Source organism: Crocodylus siamensis, chromosome 5 (assembly GCF_052110815.1).
Source record: "Crocodylus siamensis isolate JL-2025a chromosome 5, ASM5211081v1, whole genome shotgun sequence".
Taxonomy (NCBI): Eukaryota; Metazoa; Chordata; order Crocodylia; family Crocodylidae; genus Crocodylus; species Crocodylus siamensis.
Window position 1 is genome coordinate 122042483 of NC_143399.1, and position 6000 is coordinate 122048482.

Consider the following 6000-nt stretch of genomic DNA (forward strand, 5'->3'; position numbering starts at 1 on the left):
GGGAGACGCATCTAAAGCCCTCCAGACAAGGGTGATAAAAGTGAAGCAACTCCCCTGGTCTCATTTGAATCAGAGATGGAACTGGATGGCAACTCATTTAAAAGGGAGACGGGACAGACATGCACCTTCATTAGCATTCAGGATGGAGAACAGAGATTCCAAGGCAAGGACTGCACTGAACTTTGGGATCAGAGAAGCTGGGGAGCACTGCTTGATGGGGGACCCCCTGCTCCAAACGCTAATCAACCCATGTCTACACACACCCAGCTCAGTATTTATTAGACCAATTCTAGTAATGACTCATCTAGTGGTATGCAAAACACTGAATCTGCCTGTCTGTATTGTGAGCTTCCTCAGAGTAATGGCACCCATCACCACGAGTGATCAGTTCCTATTATCGAGCACATGAGCCAACCTTTACCCATAAACAAACCCAGTGTTCTCCCTTGAGCCATTGTTAGTTCTCTACAAACACCCCTACCCAAGCTCAAGTCTCTGTCCTGGTGCTTGGATCCGAAAGCTGCACCAGTTCCACTCCTTTTCTGCCTGCAAACTCTCTATTGATCGTGCAGAGGGCTCTGCCTGTCTGCCAGCTCCAACAAACACCTGGGAACCTCGACTGGTTCAAGCTTCGCAAAGTGGTGAGGTCCCAGCTCTCTCTCTCTCTCTGACTCCAGGAACCTGACTTTAACTCTCTTGCTCCAGGCACAGCTTTCTAAACCGATTTTTGCTAATCAAACTAGAACTAGACATCCCCAAATACTTAATTGGAACTATGTAATATTGTAACTGTTTATCTGTCTCTCTTGTATGGCTATTACTACTGGTATCATCATAAGTTCCTATACCTGGCAATAAATAACTTTTATGGTCAAGCTGGTTGCTATACTCTCTCTCTGAGCCTCACTTATTCTTCCTTCCCCTTGACCTCTCCATTTGCTCTGCAGCAACACTTTTTTTACCTATCCAAAGATCCCTGTAATGCCCAAAACTACGGTGGGGTCCGCTCATCAAGGGAGTTACTACTAGGACCATTGTGATGAGATTGGGATGTGCCGAGCGTTGAGGCGCATGAGGATATCAGCTGAAAGTGCTGATCGCACCCAGCCTGCTCAGATGTACTCTGTTAGCCTGTGTGTATGTGTGTCTAACTGCATTTATTATTGTCCTGTTGAAATAAGGGATTAACCGAGTTCAAGGCTTATGAGGGTGTCAGCTAATGCTGAATAGTCTGGCTTGACTCAGATGTGCTTGGTTAACCCATGTGCTTGTGTCTGACTGCATTTTATTGTTGCCCTGATGAACTGAGTTCAAGGCATATGAGGGTGTTAGCCTGTCAATGCTAAATAACCTGGCCTAGCTCAGGTGCGTCTTGCTAATCTGCTTATGTATGTGCGTATATGTGTTTTACTGATTTGGTGGTTGGAGGAACCCAGCCCCATTGAAACTGAGTCCTGCAAGATAGCTCCATTGGGGTTGAGGACTTGCAGAAAGGAGAGATACAGCTCCATATAGAAACACAAGTAATACAAGCAGCACGCTAATAGAATTACAGAGACCCCAGAAATATACCCTAATAAATAAATTTGCCCATCCCAAAGTGATGGGCAAATCTGGTAACAAGGGTCATGAGTAAAAAAAGGAACCCCAGAAGTTATGGTTGTATGCCATGGTTATATTCTGCTAGAACGTCCCTTTGGCACCCTAGCATTCAGCACTACTTAGAACCTGCCCATAAGATCTTCTTGAATTATATCCAGGGAAAGTGAAATGTTACCAGCCTTCGGGGAAAAAATCACTAGAAACAACCTAATAAAAACCTATAATAAGAATCTTTTGTGTGTCATCTCAACCTTGACATTTTTGAGATGCCGTCCTTGGGCAGCTTGTTTTCAGTCAAACCTCTGAAGTTTGTCTTGTTACTAGTCCTTCCCGGGGGGCCCTACACTAACTTCTTGTCTGTTTACCAAGTGACCCATGGAGTTCATTTCCACTCTGAGCAAGTTTCCACCCTATCCAAATGACTTTTCTTCTTCCTCTGGCAAACCTCTAAAACTGTCAAGCTGTGAGTTTCCTTTGCAACTGGTATTCAATCAGCATGATATTTTCTGGCACGTGCACACTGCATTTTAGACTGTAGAATCTGAACAATCCTTTTTCCTTCTGTGATTCCTAGAACACCCGGCCTTTTATCCCATGACTTTTATGTCCCAGAATCCTTTGTGCTCTGTCTTCCAGAACTCCTTTTTACCAATTCAACTAAAAAAATCCCAAACCCACAAAAATGCTGTAATATATAATATCTGTTGTTTTGTTTTATGACAAAGCAGATCTTTTTATTGACGTCAATGGGGCTTCTTGCATGAATGAGGGTTATTCATATGAGCAATGTTTGTTACACATTGCACGTTAAATCATTCAAGGCATATATTTTTGATAGTGTCATATTGCTCAACTTTCTAAACGTGTCATCTATACAATTATGAAGAATTCATAAATCTCACATTCCTCAGTACAGAAGTGATTTAGGGGTAGGATTGAAAGGACAGTCTGACATGGCAACTAAAGAAGCCAACAAATCGCATATGGTTCTCTGGCTGTAGCAGGAAATGAAAATCTCAACCATGACTGGATAAGATAGATGTTCTGAGAACTGTTACTGCAATGTAATGTAGACCTACCAATGGCAGCTTTGAACTAATTGATTGAGATACTGGTGGCAATCTAGCTGTAGCACCAAAAACACAAGGTGTGAAGCATTAAAACCTTGCATGACTGCTACTGGTACCTGAGCTAGATAGATTCCAGTCTACTTGGACACGTTTACATTGTACCGCAGTCACAGTTGCATAGTACCGAGTGCAGTGTTCTTAGTTGACAGGCTCCCATGGCTCCTATACATGTGCAGGGAGGCTGCTCTGATGCATTGTAATTGCAGCACATCAGAGCAGACTCAATTAAAGCGCCATAAGTAACATATATATCAGTGTCCCCATGCTGAAAAAGGGCAGCAGGGTGCTTTAAAGCTCAGTCGACAAGGTTTAGTTCAAAGTGCTCAGACTGTTTGACTTGCTACACAGAGAGTACCGGTGAGAAGGCTGGTGTTATTTCCTGAGGCAACACATGTAGGAGAGAGATTGTAAGACAGCATGGATGGGTTGGGCAGAACATTTGTAGTAGTAGTGGTATTACCATAGTCCCTAGGACTCTTAATCATGAATTAGAACTTCATGGTGCTAGATACAGACACAGAATAAAAACACAATCCTTGCCCTAAAGAGCTTACAATCCTATGGTGCCTGTATATCAGCGCGGAGGCTGCTCCGATGTGCTGGAATTCCAGTGTTGGAGTAGAGTCAGTGAATTGAGTCTGCTGGAGCATGGCAATTGCCACACTCCAGCAGCCTCCTACATCTTATGTATTAGTGTCCCTGTGCTTAAAAATGGTGGTGGGGCCACTGGAATTAACCTTTAGTTCAAGTATCCCCACCGCCATTTTCAAGCCTGGGGATGCTGATATAGGAGTTGCAGCAGCACTTTAATTAGAGCCACTCTAATTAAAGCGCTGCCTCCCTTCCCTAGCCCCCAGAGCACATGCAAAAGTGCCCTTAGGGAACAGTTGGCTTACACTTTCCAGCTTTACTGTCTTTCATTTACCACACAGAACTTTTCATCTACTATACTCGCCCTACCTCGCAAAACTATTACAGTTGTCCCCTTTGGATGTCCTACTTCCACATACATATCCTACTGTGATTGTAGGATGAATAGTCTCCACACCCATCACCTCTATCTATCCCTTTCTTATAGATAGAGATCTTTGCAAAAGGAGACCACCTCAGGGATGAAGTTCATGGCTTTAGGCTGTTAAACCCAGGGGGGTTATACACGACACAGGGGTTTAATTCTCCCTAAATTGAAGCAGTATTTTTTTATAGTTTCATAGTTTCATGGTTTCTAGGGTCAGAAGGGACCTGAGTAGATCATCTAGTCTGACCCCCTGCCATGGCAGGAAACAGTACTGGGGTCAAACGACCCTAGCAAGTTGTACATCTCGCCTCCTCTTAAAGACCCCCAGGGTAGGAGCCAGCACCACTTCTCTTGGAAGAAGTTTCCGGATCCTAGCCGCCCTGACGGTGAAGTAGCGCCTCCTGATATCTAGCCTAAACCTACCCTCTGCCAGCCTGTGACTGTTATTCCTGGTCACTCCTGGTACTGCTCGGGGGGAACAGGGACTCCCCCAGTGCCTGCTGGTCCCCTCTGACTAGTTTGTAACAGGCCACTAGATCCCCCCTCAGCCTTCTCGTGTGGAGGCTGAACAAGTTCAGGTCCCATAGCCTCTCCTTGTAGGGGCTGCCCTGCTGCCCCCTGATCATGCGAGTGGCCCTCCTCTGGACCCTCTCCATGTCATCCACATCCCTCCTGAAGTGCGGCGCCCAGAACTGGATGTAGTACTCCAGCTGAGGCCTGACCAGTGCTGCATAGAGAGGGAGGATCACCTCCTTGGACCTGCTTGAGATGCATCTGTGGATGCACAACAAGGTACAGTTGGCCTTCCTGACTGCATCCCCACACTGCCGGCACATGTTCATCTTGGCATCAGTTATGACTCCAAGGTCTTTTTCTGCCTCTGTACTGACAAGATGGGAGATCCCCAGCCTGTAGGTATGGTGTCGGTTTTTCCTCCCCAGATGCATCACTTTGCACTTGTCGGTGTTGAATCCCATCCTATTCTCATCCGCCCTCCCTTGTAACCTGTCTAGATCCAACTGTAACCTATTCTTCCCTTCTAGCATGCCCACATCCCCCCACATCTTAGTGTCATCAGCAAATTTGAACAGGGTGCTTTTTACCCCCTTGTCCAAGTCACTGATGAAGACGTTGAACAGTGCGGGCCCAAGGACCGAGCCCTGGGGGACCCTACTGCCACATCCCTCCGGGTCGAAAATGACCCATCCACCACCACTCTCTGGGTGCAGCCCTCCAGCCAGTTGGCAACCCAATTGACTGTGTGGGTGTCGACACCATAGTCCCCCAGTTTCTTAATGAGAACAGGGTGAGAAACAGTGTCGAAGGCCTTCCAAAAGTCCAGAAAGACTATGTCCACTGCTACCCCTGCATCTAAGGATTTGGTGACCTGGTTGTAGAAGGCCACCGGGTTGGTCTGACAGGACCTGCCGCTAATGAACCCGTTTTGGTTGCCCCTAAGCATGATCTCCCCTGCTGGCCCCTTGTGGATATGCGCCAGAATAATTTTCTCAACAAGCTTACCCAGGATTGAGGTAAGACTAACTGGCCTATAGTTTCCCAGGTCTTCCTCCTTCCCCTTTTTGAAGATGGGAACCAGGTTGGCCCTCTTCCAGTCCTCTGGCACCACACCAGAGCACCCCGAGTGCTCGTAAACTGCCTATGAAGTGTTTTTTAAGAAAGGTCTGATAATCATGTCTTTGAAAAATATGTACTCTTGTCCTCCTACAAAGAAGCATTGCAGTCTCTCTGCTGGCCTTCAACAGCCACGAGAAGCATAAGTAAGGAAAGGTATGTCTGCATGGCACAATGCAGTACTGTGGAAAGATACCCATGCTGTCTCATGTGTCTTATGTACTATAGCCACATTACCCTGACACCCTGAATCGAATGGATTACTGTATTAACCTCTGAGAACAGGAGTTAGCCCAATATGCAAAGTTTCCTGGTTTGATTGCTTCTACTGGATGGAGTCTCTAGGTGGCCCCTCAGTGCGGGGAAGAAGGGGTTTGGGGGCAAGAAGAAAACACCAAGGTTTTAGTATCTCCGGAGCATGAGAGGTTTTACTATGTGTAGATCTGGGTCCAAGGGATGCTGGGGGATACGATGACCCCTCTAGGCTCCATTTCACACATTCACTCCCCCTCTTCCAGTGCAGCTTCTGGTCCTACTGGCTGCGTTTCTGGCAGCCTCCTAAACCATTCATGAAGTGGCTAAAATATACAAAAGACTTTTTTAAAAGTTCAGTAATGA